This window comes from Cupressus sempervirens, chromosome 6, assembly GCF_028749045.1.
Source record: "Cupressus sempervirens isolate cs-2001-9-10 chromosome 6, ASM2874904v1, whole genome shotgun sequence".
In the NCBI taxonomy this organism is placed as follows: Eukaryota; Viridiplantae; Streptophyta; class Pinopsida; order Cupressales; family Cupressaceae; genus Cupressus; species Cupressus sempervirens.
Genome location: NC_143123.1, coordinates 496155102 through 496175608, shown reverse-complemented (window position 1 = coordinate 496175608; position 20507 = coordinate 496155102).

Here is a 20507-nt window from a genome sequence, read left to right as displayed (position 1 = left end):
CAAATCATAAAATTTGTTCATATGAATAAAGTTCCCTTCATTAGCAATGGATGAATTTATCTTCTCAATCTTTGACTTCCAAGGTTTCCTTGCTTTACTTATTGTCTATTTAGTAACTTTCTCTACTTGTTTTGCTTCTTCTTCTTCTTCTTCTTCTTCTTCTTCGCTAGATTTCACAATTTTCAACAATTTCTTTTGTCTCTTGCCTAGTACAGAAGCCTATTGTTTAACTCTTTTTGTCTTGGTAGTCACAGATTCCACTAATATTTATGATTTCCTCTTCAACTCACTTGGTTGTTCAACTAACACTATAGCATATGGAGTGCTCTATTCTGAAGATGTCTTTATAATAGACACTAATAAAGGTTACACATTCATTATTCCTTGTTTCATGGTCTATTTAACTGCATGTGACTCACCTTCTATCATACTAACCTCTGTTAAATCTTTCTTCATTATTGTTTCAATCTTCTTGTGAGATGCTTTCTTAAGGATGCTTGATGGAATAATTGGGTAATTTCTTCATAAGTCCCAAATTTATACTAAGCTTGGTCCTTCTCAAAGTTCAACAATAGATCAATATATCCAATTGCTATATCATCACTTAATTCATAACCTAAGGGATCAAGAAATATTTCTTGAGGTTCTACTACATGAATATGAGTTGAATCTATATCAACCATAATACATATATCATCTTTGAATCTTTCTACAATTATAGGTACAATTCTAAATCTTTGTCTCATCCCATTCTAAAATGTTCTCATTATCAAATTCCTGTTATTCAAGATTTTATCTATTAGATGTCTTCTACATGCATCTGTAATCTTCTCCATGGTACATTTCTCACTACTCATAATTTTAGTAACTGATAAGTACAAAAATCTCTTAAGTATATGAAATAATATATGATTGATTAATGATTGAAATCTAAACACACGATTCCTGGTCCTCTTGATTTTCTCCAAGTTTTCAAGAAGTTGCATTCTTAGAATTTCACTAAGGTTAACTTGCTCCTTCTCAACACAAATCTTATAGGCTACATAGATGAATCCTACTGACAATTCATCAATCTTAGAACTTGCACAAATAGACTAGGCAATGATTCTACTTAGGAATTTTACATTATCTTGTTTAATGGTGTTGATCACCATGACCTTCCCATTATAAATTACTTTTGTGTAGCTCTCAACCTTCTTCTTAACAAGTTTCTTACCTATAGGTACATTGTCTTGTTTACTAAGATTAGTTGCCTCATGAACAAGGTCGGCTGAAATGTCAACCACATTGTCTTCCATCCATAATTTTTCATCATGAATTCTACTTAGTATGATATGAGTCCATTCATCAGTGTCCAATTCTTGGAAGAAGTGATATTAAAAAGGTCTAGTTCTTCAAATGTTCAAATCTGGGCTATATAGTCATATCGTGGTTAAAGACTAATTCCATATATTTGTTAATATACTTGCTCCTAATAGTTTCAAACTTGTTGCTAGATAACTTCCTACATCTTCCAAATACACAACATTGTTCAAAGTAATGGATAATGTTAAATTAGGGTTTCCTTCTATAGGTTTCACATAAACAACCCAAAATTTTGGTCTCTCCTCATTATCAACATTATAAACTACTAACATATCCATGATTCTATCAAATATGAACTTTATCAAAGAAATTTTGTGGATAAACGATAAAATACTTCTTTCCAAAAATAGGGTTTACTTTGAAATTGCCTTTTTAAGTCACTTTTGAGTGCTCTATGCTTTTGATGTAATTGCAATGAAGTGGTAATCAAGTCTATACTCCATTTTATTTAATTCAAACTTGCACTAATTGCATACTTTGCAAATACAAAAAAGTTGTCAATTACATTTTGTAATCAAATATATGTTTGATAATCTTTGTTTGATCTTCAAATGCTACTTGAAGTTTACCATAGCCTCCTTGCATCATGAAAATGCTCCAAGAATCTTAACTCCATGAAATTCTCTATAAAAACATAGTTTTCATCTTCTGCTATAGAATTAACTTTCTTTGTAATAACAGTAACTCTTAATTCCTTCATAATTATTTCTATTAAGATCCAAATTTCAAGTGAGCTTAGATACCATTTAAACTTATCTTGATACACCTTTTCCAAACTTCACTACCTCTAGTTTGATCTCTAAATAAAGTTTCAAATTTTGGTGATGTAAACAAGCTTAATTCAACTTAGTTGAATCAAACTCAATTAATGACTTCAATCTTCCTGTCTTGCCATCTTCTAACTTATCTTCTGAGATGTCTAATCCTTTTATGAATGGCTCACTGAGTTCTTCTCAAAGTTCACTGACTACATTTCTTTGTTCCTCATTGTCTTTCTTAATTTTGGAGTTCCTTTCATGGTTCTTTCTACCATTTTTGGCATTTCTTTCATTGTTCCTTTTGTTTCCAAACTTTCTTCCATTGTTCCTTCTACTTCCAAATTTTCTATCCATTCTACAATAATTTGTTGTATGTATGAAGTTGTTTCATAATTGACATACTAGAGTTCTGCTTCTAGGATTATGTTGATCAAGAGGTGAATGATAATTCTAAGCTATGTGTCCAAAGTTTTTACACTTATAACACATTATCTATGTTCATTCTTCATAAGGTCTTCCTTCTCTTGATGTCCTCTCATTAGATCTTCTTCTATCTATAGGGTTAGTATTTATAGACATTCTACTATTCCTTCTATCATTATCATATTTAGGTTTCCTACAATCAATTTCTTTATGACCAATACCATGACAATTATGACAATAAAAATCCTTAACATTATTAAATGACTTGTATGTACAATCTCTTTTCATATGACCTATTCACTATATGAAAAACACTTACCTCTAAAATCATACTTGGTTTCTTTGGGAGATTCCGCTTGCTTTGGTTCATCTAATATCTCAACTTCCTTGTCTTATCCAAATTCTTTAAGTTTACCAGAAGATTGATTGGATTCAATCTTATCATTAGATTTATCTTTCTCTTTCGGATTTGATCTAATTTTAGGCTTCTTTACAAACATATTAAATAGATAACTATTGGTCCATTTTGCCTCGAATTGTTGGTAATTTTTGCCTCCCTACCAAAATTGTCTTATTTGAATTCAAATGTAGTAACGTCCACATATTTGAAAAATTCAAATAAATGGGGCACAAAAAATACTTTATGTTGAAACCTTGGGTTATGTTTTAATTCCTAAGTGACTATGCATTTTAATATTTCCACAGGCTGCATCTTCTCCACCATCAGATCTCCCATAGATCTATAGTAGTCATTTTCCCACATTTTCAAATTGCCCAGTGTTTAACAAATGTGGGGAAGCAACCTTTTTCCATGTGTCCAGGGTGGGGCCTTGCTTCTTTTTTATGGATCGTCCTATTTCTAGCTAAGGTGGCAAATGTGCTTTGGCATAGGGATGGATTTTCATTCGCTATCACTTTCCCCATTTTGTTTCTTGTCAGAATATTATAAGATGCAAGAAAGTGACCTTCTACCATGTGGATTCATGGGCCAGATTTTATTGTGTGGGCTACAACATGACAAGGTGATGAGTTAGACTAAGTTGGTGTATAGTATCCATTTCATTGGCCAAGTCTCTAACCTGGTCTATTTGGTGGGGCCCCATATTCTTCAGATTGTTGAGGGTGAGAAGTTAGAATTACAATGCCATGACTAAATTTGTATGCTACGATCTTACAATCTATTGTAAGATTGTGGGGCTAATTCTTAAGGTCATTGATGTTATGAGGTGTAGTTATAGCATCATAGAGGCATAAGGTCACAACATGTGATAAGGGAGGGTTGCAATCTTATGGTATATGGTTTTTGTAAGGTTGTAGGTGCAACTACAAAGGTCCTACAAGGGAATCAATATAATGTAGCATTGCAGTGATCATAGGATCGTAAAAATTCTTCAAGAATAACCCAATGTTATGATAGACTAATTATTGTAAGATCATAGAGATTATTAAGAGTGGCCTTGACTATAAGATACATTGACAATCGTAAGATCATAAGACCTGAGTTGACCTGATAAAGGTGTTTTACTTGTCCAAGCTAGAAAGGGAAAGGGTCTTCAACCAATAAAATTACAAGAAAGGTACAAGGTGAATATTGAATATAATTAACATGCTAATACATTCAACTTGGCATGCTGGTAGCAAAGATGAAATATCTCTTTAATGGTGGATCAAATTTTTTGATCGTTTGTAGATTTCTTTCAATATCCCCATGCCTAGCAAATGTAAAAGGAGCATGCATTCATCATTTAGTTATCTGTCTACCCAAATGTGCATTGATTGTTGTCATTTCCATCACTTTAGGGTTTTCTTCGATTAGAGTTTTTATGATTTTCATGCCTCTACAAGTGTACCAAATAAAATCTATTGTTTAGATCATCCTAATTGTCCTCTAAGCATTTAATGGAAATGGTTGTGGAGTAACCTTAGTTAGAAATTGTTGGAATACTTTAGAATAAATGAGAGGGGAGGGGGGTAAATTATTTATCCAAGGTCCAGATGTATAAATAAAACTTTTCATAGCTTAGTAAACACATAAAGCATTTATACTCATTCATGCATCCATAAGATTATGCAATCACTTAAAAACTTGTAGGTTACTACCAAATCAACTTGTAGAAATGTAAACATGAAACATAACAGATTCATCAACAAACTTTACATAATGATTTATGTAGAAACCCAATTTGGAAAAAACCACTAGTAACATGCTACTCTTTTCACTCTTCTGAAGTGATGCCCTGTAAAAGGCCAACCCTATTAAAGGTTACAATACACATTGTTAAATGTGACTCTGTTAAAGGATTTCAATCACTCTATTAGAAGTGAGCCTTGTTAGAGGACTTTATACCATTCACTTGGAATGTCACCCAATTAAAGGATTTACAAATGACTATAAGGCCAACCTTAATCCAAAGGATTTACCCTAGATTGATACAATTGTTAAAGAGTAACAATAAGGCTTGATCTGATATAGCTTAAAACTTCATTTTCATATTATAGATCACTGTTTAGTCCTTGATTCTACTTGGCCTTCATACTTTGTAGCTCTAATAGCTTGTTCACCCTTAAAGCGCTCATCTCCTTAAGCCTTCTTGCTTAACATGCCAATGTAGACTCTTCTCTTAGGTCACTTGATGAAGCAAAACCCTTGACTCCTTATCTTCCTTAGGTTCTTGTACATGACAACCTTGCTTCATGACCAGCCATTCCTATAGATAGGAAATTAAGATATTTTTCAACTCATTCTCCCTTGTCCAATTTAGGGTTAGGATGGATTAGGTAGGATATAATGTATCTATGCCACATTCCATATCTCTTCTAGAAACTTCTCCTAGAATCCTCTTTGAATTCATCTCAAAATAGTTTACCTTGAAGTCTATACCACTAACTAATCATTCTTATCTTCCACCTGGTTCACATAATCCAGAAAAATAAACTTGTCATCTTAGATCCATTGAATTCATGATCTTTTAAATAATGAAGCAGCTCAACATTATCTAGCTTCTAATGCTTAGCACACACTGTGTTGCTCAACATCCACTATAAATTACCTGACATAAACTAAAGTTTACTAATGCTCGACATTAATTAAACTTTACTTGGCATCCACTGTTCTCCTTAGCATACACTAGAATGAACTTTTACTCATCTTCAACTAATTTTCTACTCGACTTGTATTGACTTTTCTCGGCACCTACTATCCACTCGGTCAAGCTTGGTAGACAAACTTTGTATAACTTGTTCTTCTAAACTTTCTTAGTGTAACCAGCCTTTCTAACCTTAAGTATATTATCAATACATCATGTCATCATTGTCTTAACTGATTCTTGTACTTCATTACATTGTCATAACTCAACCTTTCCTCTAGGTGCTATTGTTACATATTTTGATCAAATCCTCTTCATCAATCATCTTCATGATAGTATTTAAATCTTATAAGTAGTTGTCTTACCAAAAAATAATAGGTTTGACATTAGTGACAAAATAATGATTGAAACAAACAATCTCCTTCAATAATGATCTTTTCAATCTAATCTCAGCAATCTCCCTCTTTGGCATTGATGGAAAACCAAGCTAATCAACCAAATCAACCAAATGGTAAACACCTTGTTGAACCAAACTGACAAGGTTAAAATAGTAAGACAATACCAAAAAGAAAATAATTCCTTGTATTGAAATATGTCCCTTTATTAGCCACTTCCATCTTTTGAATAGGTTACAAAACTCTTTCTTATAACTCCCTCTGAGTTTCTTCTTATATCTCCCTCTTATTAGGTAGATATTAAGGATTTCTCCCTCTTTATTGCATATTACTATCTCCCTCATCATACCTGTGTTATCCTCTAATTAGCAGTATCAGCAATATTATCTCCCTCTTTAACAATGATGCCAAAGACTTGTCATCTATAAACATGACAGATATAAACTTTTTCAGTTTCTCCAGTTTCTTCCTCTGTCACCTTGCTTGTGATTAATTTGAAGTTTCAACTCTATTGATTACTTTAGGTAGCTCCTAAAGTAAGATCATTTGCACTAATGTGTAACATATGAAATTCAGCTTTTTTGATGTAGGGTAATCCTCTTATTACTTAGATAGCCTTTGACAAGGGTATCACCCCTAGTTTACCTCATAAATACTCATGAGCATCCTTAGGTAATGCTTTTGTGAAGATATCAGCAATTTTCTCTTGTGTTAACATATTCCATCTTCACTTCTTTATCTTGAACTAACTCTCTCAAATAATGATACTTGATTGCAATGTGCTTAGTCTTTGTGTGCATTGCTGGATTCTTTGATATATTGATAGCACTTGTAGTATCACAATAAAGTATCGCTAGTTTTGTGATCTCTTCCTTCATTCCTTTGAATAGTTGTTTGATCCATATAATGTTTCTAAATTTATAGCAGCAACAACATATTTAGCTTTAGCAATAGATTGTGAAGTACAATTTTGTTTCTTGCTAGTCCATGTAACCAGCCTCTTGCCTAAGAAAAATGCTCCTCCACTGGTGCTCTTTCTTTCATCAATGTTTTCAGCCCAATCGACATCAATGTAGGCTCTTAATTCAAATTTCTCATTCTTCTTATAATATAGACCAAACTCTTCTTTTCCTTTCAGATATCTCATTATTCTCTTTACAACCATTAAATGATTCTCCCTAGGATTAGCAAAGAATCTTGCAATTATCCCTATAGATAATGCAATATCAGGTTTTCTATGTACTACATATTACAACTTGTCAATCATAGACCTATACAATGTTTGATTCACCTCAGCTAAATCATCATTCTTTGACAACTTGTGTCCTATCATCATAGGTGTACTTATTGGTTTGGAATCCTCCAATCCAAAAGTTTGCCTTGACATACTTTAACTGAGTGATGTATATACCATATTTCATTTGATATACTTGCAAACCCACAAAGAATTTAATCTCTCCAAACATAGACATTTCAGATTCTTACTTCATTTGATTTTTAAATCCTTACATAAAGTATCTTGACCTCCAAATATGATATCATCAACAAAAATTTTAGATAACAAAATACCTTTGTCTCTATCCATCTTCATGCACAAATTTTTGTTATCATCACTCCTTTCAAATCTAATCTTCACAAGATAATTATGAAGTATCTCATACCATGCTTTTGATGCTTGTTTCAAACCATATAGAGCCTTGCATAGTCTACATACCATATTCTGATTGTTAACATCAAAAAAACCTTCTAACTATTCTATATAAACTTCTTCCTCTAATATGCCATTCAAAAATATAGATTTAATATCTATTTGATAAACTTTGAAATCTTTATATGTAGAATAAGCAAGTAGAGTTCTTACTCCATCCAATCTAGCAATGGAGCGAATGTCTCTCCATAGTCAATTCCTTCTTCTTGTGCATATCCCTTGAAAACTAATCTTGCTTTGTTCCTTGTGACTTCACCATTTCCATCTAGCTTGTTTCTAAATACCCACTTAGTGCCAATCATATTTTTGTCTTCTAGTCTAGGAACTAGACTCCATGTTTTGTTTTTCTCAATTTGTTCAATCTATTCTTCCCTGGCTTTACTCTTGTCTATATCTTCTAATGCATGTCTCATTGATTTGGGTTCCTTCATGCTCAGCAAACATGTATCATTTCTTAATCTGTTTCTTGTCATTAGTCTAGCATCTTTATCTCCAATGATTTGTGTAGCAGGATGATGTCTTTTCACATTTTTGGACAATCTTGGTTCAGTTTTGGTTTTCTTCACTTTGTCTTTCAGCTTCAGAAATATTGTGTTCATCTCTATTAGGTAACTTGTCATTTCTACCAATTTCAAAATCAAAATGTGCTTCAACTTCATTCTGTAACTTGGCACCTAAATGTGGCTCAGTTCAATGCAACTTCAAATTCATGAGGTGTGACTCAACAGTCATTGAAACTTGCTATTGATTTGTAGCTTGATTTATAGCATCTTCTTTAGTAGGCATACCTTCATAAAAGTATACATACAATTTGTATTCTTCTGGTTCTTTCATAGGTTCATCCTCATACACTTTTGTGTATTCATCAAAATTTACATTTGCACTTTTCACAACATTGTTAGTGTTAGTATTCAAATACTTATAAGCTTTACTTCTTGTGGAATAGCCTAGGAATATACCTTCCTGACTTTTTGCATCAAGTTTACCATTCCTCAAATCTTTAAGAATGTAACACTTACTTCCAAATACCTTAAAATATTTCACATTTGGTGAGTATCCATACCATAGTTCAAAAGGTGTTAAATGAGTACCTTTCTTGACTTGAACATGATTCAAGGTATAGACAATTGTACTTACATCTTCTCTCCAGTATTTCAAAGCAACATTCTTATCCACCATGAGTGTTCTAGAACATTTCATTATAGATCTATTCCTCCTTTTAGCAATCCCATTTTGTAGAGTGGTTCTAGGTGTATATGTCTATTTTTTGATTCCTCTTTCATTATAGAACATCTCAAACTCATTTGATGTGAATTCTCCTCCTCTGTTAGATCTCAAAAACTTTAGGCTTTTACTTATTTCCTTTTCAACTCTTGCTATGTACCACTTAAACATTTAAAAAGCATCAAATTTTTATTTCAGAAACATAACTGTCATCATCCTAGAATAGTCATCAACAAGTAGCATATTGTACTTATCTCCTTTGTGGCTTTGCACATCAATTGGTCCACACAAGTTAGTATGAACAATCTCTAGTATTCCTTTAGAGGTATAAGTTTTACTCTTAAAACTTGACTATGTCATTTTTTCTAACTGATATTATTTGTACATTGTATTATCAGGCTTCTTCAACTTAGGTAAACCTCTAACCTTTTTCATGCTATTGATACTAACCAAGTTATCAAAATTAATATGACATAACCTCTTGTGCCATAGCCATACATCATAAAATTTTACAACAAGATAAGTAGCATCCTGTATGTCAAGATAGAATAGATTACTTCTAGTTTGATCACCCTTTCCAATCAATTTCCCATTAGTGTCATATATCTTAGCAACCTTGTTTTCAAACTCAACCTTACATCCTAGATTATTCAATTATGACACACTCAACAAATTATAGTTAATTCCTTCAACATAATAAGCATTTTCACATAAAATCTTATCTATGAGCTTGATATAATTTTTTCCTTTTATCAAACATAGTGCATTATTACCAAATCTTACACTATTTTCATCATAAAAATTTATGGTAATGAACTTACTTTTGTCTCCAATCATGTGATGTGAACACCCACTATCAATGATCCATCTATCATTCTTGTTCACACAAGTTACAAGTGTAGTTGCCTCATCTTCATCATATTTGTCCTTCATTGCAACATACACCACTTCATCATCATGTTCATCAGAATCATCCTCTATTTCCTCTTTAGCAATGTAGCATGAATTCTTGCCTTTGTCTTTGTAATCTTTCTTGTCTTCATCTCTTCTACTCTTGTAGTTGTCACCACCTCTTTAATTCTTCTTCTCTGGACATCTAGCAACAATATGACCAACCTCATTGCAATTGAAACAAATGATAGGTAACTTATTGTTCAACTTGCCTTTACCTTTTTTGAATCTTCTTGCCAGTAGTGCTTCAAGTTGTTCAACATCCTCCTCATTTTTATCATTGTCATTGGACACATACTTCTTCTTTTTCTTCTTCTTCTTCTTCTCATCAGGTTCCTTCAATGACACCTTAGCCTTGAAAGCAAATTCAATCTTTTCAAGTTTGTAATTATTAAAGTTAGATAGCTCAAAAGCAGTCAGTCTACCTACCAGACCTTCAAGTGATAATTTATTCTCTGGTATACATCTCAATTCTTGAATTGTAGAAACTCTAATAGCATATATAGGTAACAGTGTTCTCAAAACTTTGCTTAGTACAGTATCATCATCTATATTACCAGTAGATCCTTTTACTATATTGAAAAATTCTTTTATCCTTTCAACATATTGAGTAATAGTTTCACCTTCTTCCATTCTCATATCATCAAACTTACCTCTAAGGCTTTCAGATTTGGCTCTTAGAACATTTGCATCACCTCCATAGATAGTGGTTAGGGCATCCCACATTTTCTTTGCACTATCAAGAACTTTGATATCATCAAATTTAGCATAACTTAGGGCAGAGGCAATCTCAAGGATTTCCTGGATGTGTCCTTTCTTCTTCTTCATATCCTTGGTGGTTGGGGCACCAACAAGTTTAACATGTTCAATAGTAATGGTAGATTGTGCATGATCTCCAAGTCCCCCAAGGTGTAGCTTCATCAAAATTTTCCATGAAGAAAATTTATCTCTATTAAGTTTGGGTACTTCTCTTTTAGACACCTTGATCTTTGTGCTTCTAGTACCTTCAAACTAGTCCTCTCAAGCGAATGGCTCTGATATCAATTGTTTGAATACTTTAGGATAACTGAGAGGAAGGTAAATTAGATATCCAATGTCTAAATTTATAAATAAAACATTTTACAACTTAGTGAACCCATAAAGCATTTATACTCATGCATGCATCCATAAGATTATGAAATCACTTAAAAACTTGTAGGTTACTGTCAAATCAACTTGCAAAAATGTAAACATGAAACATAAAAAATCCATCAACACACTTGACACAATAATTTATGTGGAAACACAATTTGGGAACAACCACCAGTAACATGTTACTCTTTTCACTTTTTTGAAGTGATGCCCTATAAAAGGCCAACCCTATTAAAGGTTACAATACACACTGTTAAATATGACCCTGTTAAAGGATTTCAATCACCCTATTAGAAGTGGGCCTTGTTAGAGGACTTTAGACCATTCACTTAGAATTTCACCTAGTTAAAGGATTTACAATGACTATTAGGTCAACCTTAATCCAAAGGATTTACCCTAGACTGATACAATTGTTAGAGAGTAATAGAGTAATAGTAAGGCTTTATCTGATACACCTTACAACTTCATTTGCAGATTACAAATCATTATTTAGTCTACAATTTTTCTTGGCCTTCATACTTTGTAGCTTTGATAGCTTGTTTTCCCTTCAAGCATTCATCTCCTTAAGACTTCTTTCTTAACATGCCAATGTAGACTCTTCTCTTAGGTCACTTGATAAAGCAAAACTCTTGACTCCTTATCTTCCTTAGGTTCTCACACATGACAACCTTGCTTCATGACCAGCCATTCCTATATTTAAGAAATTAAGATATTTTGTTGCTTATTCTCCATCATCCAATTTAGGGTTAGGATGGATTAGTTAGGATACAATCTATCTACCCCACATTCCATATCTCTTCTAGAAACTTCTCCTAGAATCCTCTTTGAATTTGCCTCAAAATGGTTTACCTTGATGTACATGCCACCAGCTCATCATTCTTATCTTCCACCTAGCTCACATAATCTAAGAAAATAAAATGGTTAGCTCAGATCCATCAAATTCATGATCTTTTAAATAATGTAGTAGTTGGGCATTATCTAGCTTCTGATGCTCAGCACACACAGCTTTGTTTGGCATCCACTGTGAAATTACTTGGCATGAACTAAAGTGTACTAGTGCTTGGCATCAACTAAACTTTACTCGACATCCACTATTCTACTCAGCATACACTAGAATTAACTTTTACTTGGCTCCAACTAATTTTTTGCTTGGCTTGCACTGACTTTGCTCAGCACCTACTATCCACTCGGTCAAGCTTGGCAGAAAAACTTTGTGTAACTTGTTCTTTTAAACTTTCTTAGTGTAACCAACTTTTGTGATCTTAAGTAGATTATCAATGCATCATGTCATCACTATCTTAACTAATTCTCATACTTCATTACATAATCATAACTCAACCTTTCCTCTAGGTGCTATTGTTACATCTTTTGATCAAATCCTCTTCATCACTCATCTACGTGATAGTACTTAAATCTTATAAGAAGTTGTCTTACCAGAAAATAGTAGGTATGAAATCAATGACAAAAAAATTATTGAAACAAACAATCTACTTCAACAATGATCTTTTCAATCTAATCTCTATAGAAATATCTTAGTTATGCCTGAGCTATTAAGGAAGATCCTATAATCTTTGTAAGGTTGGATCTTTCTTTGATTCTCTAGCATTGCTTCTATGCATACTACTATAATTTATCATGCCTCTAAGTCATTTTAATTCTCTTCTAAGTCTCTTTTAGTCATTAACACACTGTGCAAGATTTATTTACCTCTGGCTAATATTCTTGTCTATATTCTATAATTTGCATGATTGTATCTACTTTTGACATTTGAATGATATTAAGTGAAGTTTCTTGCTAAAAAAAAATTTGTGTTCTCTGATCTACATGTGGTTGTTGAATTAAGCAAGGTCTAAATCTATATTCTTTGAGTTATAACTGGTTTATTGTGCATTTGTGGGTAGAGATAAGATCAAACACTCTATTTTGATGCATCACCCCTTAGTTTAGAGTAGGTAGATTTTATTTCATGCATTCCTTCTCCCTTTTCCTCTCCAAGTGTAGTTAGGTGAACCCTGATAGTAAAGGAAGTCGGCCTTCTTTAGAGACTCAACCTCACAACTTAAGTTCCATAGCTTGGAGGTTGTTTCCACATTTTACAAGGTTGTCCTTAGGTAAAAACTTTTGACAAGGCTATAAAATTTTGTGACAACAATTTTTGGTATGTCGTGTGGGACCTATTTAGAAGATTTCAAATCTATTGGTGTCAAAAGAGAAGAATTTCAAGTTGATGCTGAGGAAATAGTGTTGCTCTTAGTATTCAAGGCCTTCAAGAGGCTCATTTCCATAAAGCACTTGGTGACTGTATAGCCTTCGTATCTAGTTCTAGCCCAAAGTTGTTGTGATTCATGCCAAAGCCAAAACAAGGGCATCTTCTAGAGGTAAATTTCAATGTTAGGAGCTTTCATTTTCAAATCCTAGAAGAAGAAAAATTGGATTGTCTCTATCACTAGTTAGAAGTATAGAAGAAACCCATAAACTTGCAAGATCAATATCCACTCCTCTTGTTGTGATATCTCAACCTAGGTTGCCATTGGCTTATATCAATAGATCACTTGCTTATATGGCATAGCCTAGAGCTCATGCTTTTTCCACCTTTAATGGTGTAAATCCTCTTTTATTAGCCCAAAGACATGACATACCAATAGCTGCACTTAAAAGTATACTTGAATTTACTGGTGAAACTTCTATCTCCCCCTTGAACACATTCAAGAGGTTGCAAGTGTATGCAACATCCATGGTATTATAGAAGATGATGTGGTCATTAGGCTCCTAGCTTCATCTTTGAAAGGGAAAGCCCTACAATAGTACAGAGGTCTATCACATGGTTCTATAATAGATTAGGATGGGTTAGGAGTAGGACTATGTAAACATTTTGAGGAAAAAAGTGACTATTTGTCACTTTTAGAATAGATAACTATTATAAAAAGAGCCCCCCATGAATGTATGATTGATTTCAACTATAGATTTTAGAATACATGGGATAGAATACCTACTTTGGTGAAGCTAACCCCTAGTAATGCCTTCTTGCATTATCTTAGATCTTTTAACAATGATATTGCTACTACAATCCAAACCATGGGAGAAGATACCTTACCTAATACTTATGAAATAGCAATAAGGGAAAAAAACATATTGATACAAGGAGGAAAGTTATCTCGAAGACCTCATGTGCTTTTCTTACCTGATATCCCAAATCACCAACTAGCCACGACACATATTCCCATAACTTCCACCTCACACCCCCTTTCTCTAGCACCTCAAGCTTCCACATCTTCAAATGGAATGGATGAAATCAAGGATATGATGTAGTCTATGATGTTGAACATGGATAAAAAATTGCAAGGCCAAGAGAAGAAGTTGGAAGATAACTTCTTTGTGATGCAAAAAGTGAGAAACAAATTGGTGACTTTGGAGAGATAGCAAGCTCAAGTTAATAAGGCTCATCAATTGCAATATCAAACTCCAAACAATGGTTGGCCTCAAAATCATAACTATGGGAATACTTCTTTTGATCAGAGTAAGCAGAATAGCCATGCTTCTACCTCAAATGCAAATCAAAGTAGGGTCAAAGTCCCTCAAAACAATATGGCTCAGGATCAAGATTTTTGTCCCTCTTACAACTATTCCTATGCCTATTGCATGTGTCAAAATATTGAATCCTATTTAGCTTTAATCACCCAAGAACCTGCAACAGGACAGTCATAAAATGATCAACCCAAAGATGCCCCACATATGCAAAGATAGTGTGATTGCTTCTTCATGAATCATCAAGTGGAGGAATATTGTAATGTAAACTAGGACTTTATTGCTCACAACACTAGGAGAAAAATAAAAGCTACTAAAGATGCTACCCCTCATCCTCCTAATCAAGCTTCAACATCAAATGCAGTGCCTCATATACAAGCAAGAAATGAGAAACCCATGTTAGATTGTGGTGACTGATCAAGAAAGTACTATACATACTTCATAAATTCTTTGGGACTCAGGGCATCGCCCCAAAAAAAAATTTGGGCCCTATTTTATCAGGATTTTGGGCCAACATGTAATTATTAATTATAACCCTAAAGTGGTTTGATACTTGTACAAAAAGGGCTTAGGGTTAGGGATTATTTCATAAGGTGATGCAAAATTGATTCTTGCGATGGTATTGAGCTATAAGGGATTAAAGATTGTAATCAAGTTGTAATCACTGGATTGTAAAATATTGGACTTGTTATTTGGTGGACGTAGCCCAGGGTTTGGGTGAACCACGTTAAATCTTGGTGTCTTGTGTTCTTTTTTGTGTGATCTATTATTTTTTGATATTGGTTATATTCGCATGTAATTGTTGTTTTTGTTCATGGTTTATTCCTAACAAGTGGTATCAAAGTCAAGTTTTTTTTTAGTTATCTTCTATAAGAAAATCTCCCGATTGAGTGAGAGCAATAGTAGATGAGGTTAAGCTAAGGGTTGACAAGTTTAATGGACAGAACTTTCAGTTATGGAAAATGCAAATGAAGGACTATATTTATCAGAAGGATTTATGGAAGCCATTGGAAGGCAAAACCAAGAATCAGATCTTTTGGATAGAAAGGCACTTGGAAGAATTCAATAATGCCTAGCACCATCAGTGGCATTGAATTTTACAAAAGCAGAGACAACAAAAGAGTTCATGAAAACTCTAGCGACACTATATGAAAAGCCCTCTACTTCAAACAAGGTATTTCTCATGAAGCATTTATTTAATATGAAAATGGCAGGAGGTGGATCTGTTACAGATCATTTAAATGAATTTAATACTATTACCAGTCAGTTATCTTCTATGGGTATCAATTTTGATGAAGAAATTGGGGCTCTCTTGATTTTGTGTTCTTTGCCTAAAATTTGGAATGGCTTGGTAATGGTTGTGAGTAATTTTGTTCCTAGATCTAGTACCCTAAAATATGATGATGTGATTGATGTTATTTTGAGTGAAGAAATTCATAGGAAATCCTCAGGTGGATCTACATCTGGAAGTGCTTTGAATGCACAAAGTCAAGGTAGAACAACTTAGAGAGGAAGTAATTCTAGAAATCATGGGAAATCAAGAGGAAAGTCAAAGGGGAGGAAGTCTCAATCGAGAGGACTGAACGACTGTTGGTACTATGGGAAACCAAGGCATAAAAAGAAAGATTGTTGGAATCGAAAGAAAAATAAAGGAGATAAAATAGATGGAGACAAGGAGACAAATGTGGTAAGTAAGAAATTAAAAGAGGATGCTTTGCTTCTATCTTTAGAAAGTGTTGATGATTCTTGGGTTTTAGATTTTGTTGCTTCATTTCATGCTACACCTTATAGAGGATATTTCATTGATTATGTGCAAGGGGATTTTGGGCTTATTTATTTGGGGGATAATGAACCCTGTCAAATTGTTGGAAAGGGAAAAGTTAAGATTAAGTTGCAAAATGGGAATCATTGGCTACTACATGAGGTAAGACATATTCCAAGGCTGAGTAGGAATTTAATTTCAGCAGGGAAATTCGGTGATGAGGGTTGTATAGTCACTTTTAAGGATAAAAATTGGAAGGTTTCAAAAGGTTCCCTTGTAGTAGCAAAAGGTGTGAAAGTAGGCACCTTATATCTTTGTATAGGCACCTTATATCTTTGTAAAGGTCATATTTTTCCTTCTACTTTAATTGTTTCAAAGAAAAATGAATGTTCAGAAATAGTTGTTGCAGTTAAGCAGGGAGAACAAATAGTTGTTGTAAATTCTGATACTGCATTGTGGCACAACAGAATTGGGCACATGAGTGAGAAAGGTATGAAAGTACTTCATTAAAATAAAGTTTTACCAAGTTTGAAATTTGTTAATATGAATTTTTGTGAAATTTGTGTGTATGGAAAATAAAAGAGAGTGAGTTTTGTAAAGGCTGGGAAGGAAAACAAAAAGGAGAAACTAGAGCTTTTGCATACCAATGTATGGAAACCAGCTTAGGTATCTTCCCTTGGTCGCTCTCATTACTATGTTACATTTATTGATGATGCAACTAGAAAGGTATGGATTTATTTCCTTAGACAGAAATCCGATGTATTTCAAACTTTTAAGAAATGGAAATGCTTGGTTGAAAATGAGACTAGTAAGAAATTAAAATGTCTCAGATATAATAATGGTGGTGAGTACTGCAATCATGAATTTGAAGATTATTGATCCACTAATGGTATTCATAGACAAAAAATTGTTCTAAGAACTCCATAGGAAAATGGAGTAGCTGAACGCATGAACAGGACTATAATGGAGCGTGCAAGGAGTATGATGTTGCATATTGGGTTGCCCTTACACATGTAGGTGGAGGCTATCAATACTATTGTATATTTTATTAATAGAGGTCCCTCTACTCCTTTAGGTTGTGGTATTTGAGCAGAAGCATGGACTAGTAAGAAGGTGAGTTATTCTTTTCTCAAAACCTTCAGTTGTGAAGCATTTTCTCATATAGATTCTAAAAATAAAACCAAGCTAGAAGCTAAGTCAAAGAAATGTGTATTTTTTGGATATGACATGAATGAATTTGTTTATAGGCTTTGGGATTTTGAAAATCATAAAATTTTAAGAAGCAAGGATGTCATATTCAATGAGAAAGTGTTGTACAAAGATTTGTTGTAGCAACATGAGCAGAAAGAAGATGATTATATAGTGTTGGATGATACTTCAAAATATGATGTTCTAGCCATTTCTCATGATGTGCAACAACCACAACAACAAATACTACATACACCAGTGAATGTTAGATGGTCAACAAGGCTAATTAGACCTCCAGAAAGATTTTCTTCCTCTTTGTATTCTATTTTACTAACAGATGCTGGTGAACCTAAATGTTATGTTGAAGCTATTTAAGTGGATACTAAGATTCAGTAGGAGACTACCATGAAAGACGAAATGGATTCTTTGCTAAAAAATAAGACTTGTGATTTATGCAAGTTGCCTGTCGGTAAAAAGACTTTATAGAATAAGTGGTTTTATAGGTTGAAAGAAGAGGAAGGGGGTAAGAAAAGATTTAAAGCCAAGTTAGTTGTAAAAGGATTTGCACAGAAAAAGGGCATTGATTTTGATGAGATATTTTCTCATGTTGTTAAAATGACTTCTATCCATATTGTTTTAAGTATTATGGCTACTAAAGATTTGCTTTTTGGAGCAGCTTGATGTTAAAATAGCCTTCCTTCATGGTGATTTGGATGAAGAGATATATATGACTCATTCACAGGGATTTTTGGTCAAGGGTAAGGAGAACTTAGTGTGCAAATTGAAGAAAAGATTATATGGCTTGAAGAAAGCACTTCGGAAATGGTATCTAAAATTTGATAGTTTTATGCATGAGCATGGATACAATAGGTGTCATTCATATCATCACATTTATTTTAATAGGTTGGATGATGACAGCTACATTATTTTATGTTTATATGTTGATGATATGCTTGTAGTTGGGTCTAACATGGATTAGATTAAGAGGTTGAAATGCCAGTTAGCACATGCATTTTCTATGAAGTATTTGGGGGCAACAAAAAAAATCCTTGGCATGAAGATTTGTAGAGATGGGAAGAATAGGAAATTGACACTATCTCAAGCTGATTATGTTGAGAAGGTGTTGCAACATTTCTCTATGGAGAATGCTAAAGCTGTCAGCACACCTTTACCTGGTCATTTGAAGTTGACTAAGGAGATGTGTCCCAAGACACAAGAAGAGGAGGATAAGATGTCCAAGGTACCCTATGCTTCAATTGTAGGAAGCTTGATGTATGCTATGGTATGTACTAGGAAAAATATTGTACATGCAGTAGGTGTCATTAGCAGGTATATGCGTCATCCAGGAATTAAGCATTGGAATGCAGTCAAATGGATTCTCAGATATTTGAGAGGAACATCCAATAAATGTTTACACTCTAGGGGCTCTACTACTGATTTATAGGGCTATGCTGACTCAAATTTGGTAGCGAATATTGATACCAGGTGAAGCACTATAGGTTATGTCTTTACCTGTTGGTGGGGTAGCCGTGAGTTGGGTTTCTAGGTTATAGGAGTTTAATGCATTATCCACTATAGAGGTAGAGTATGTTTCTACTACAGAGGTAGCCAAGGAGATCATATGGTTTCAATTATTCTTGGAAGAATTGGGACATCCTTAGAAGGATAATTACTTGTTTACAGATAGTCAGAGTGCCATTCATCTTGCAAAGAATTCAGCTCTGCATTCCAAGACCAAACACACATAGAATTGTGATATCATTTCATTCGGTCAATTTTGGAGGATGGACAGTTAAAATTGGACAAGATACATACAAATGAAAATATAGCAAATATGTTTACCAAGGTAGTGACAAGGGAGAAGCTAAAATCCTCTTCAGCTTTGGTTGGTCTTCTAGACTAAATAGCAATCAATGAATAGCATAGTCCAGGGTGGTTTGATCCAGTGGGAGCCCCATGTGGTAGTGGTATTGCTATAAGATCAGTCTCTAAGTGGGAGATTGTTATTTAGTGTGGACCTTGATCAGTCCCCAAGTGGGATATTGTTAGATTGTGGTGACTAATCAGGAAAGTACCCTAAAGAAGTTTAATACTTCTATAAAAAGGGCTTAGGGTTAGGGATTATTTCATAAGGTGATGCAAAATTGATTCTTGTAGTAGTTTGAGCTATAAGGGATTATGGATTGTAATCAGGTTGTAATCTCTAGATCATAAAATATTGGACTTGCTTTTTGGAGGACGTAGCCCTGGGTTTGGGTGAACCACATTAAATCTCAGTGTCTTGTGTTCTTTTCTGTGTGATCTATTATTTTCTAGTATTGGTTATATTTACATGTAATTTTTATTTATGTCTGCGGTTTATTTCTAACACCCAATGCTCCTCAACAACAAAGATAGAATAGTAATAGAGTAGATGTGAATAGTCCCCAAGTTATTCCAACCCAACCCCATACACATGCAATTTCCAAGGCTTCTACCAAAGAACCTAATGCCTCATTTAGTGTGGTAGAGTAGATGAAGAAGACAAATGTGAATATTTCCATGTGGGAATTTGTTGCTACCATACCCATACAAAAGAGGCTACTGCAGCAAGAAATGGAAAGTATTGAACCAAAGGACCAGTCACCTAGCATGGAAAGTGCCACAAGTCTAGCAAAACCATCAAGGGAGGTAGAAACAAATAAAAAGGTTAGACCTCCTCCATTTTATGTTTCTCTAATTATAGGGATAAACTAGTCCACAATTTCATGATTGATTCAGGAGCTAGTAGTTCAGTAATGCCTAAGTGTGTTGTTGATGCTTTACGAATGAAATATAAGCCCATTTTTAGAGATGTATTGCATTTGGATGGTAGTACTGTCAAGACTATAGGGATCCTTGGGAATATTGAAATGGCCCTACATGCATACTTTGGTTGTACTATAACTCAAGATATATTAGTTGTTGAGGTCAAGCCACACTTTTCCATTTATCTATCAAGAGACTTCACTG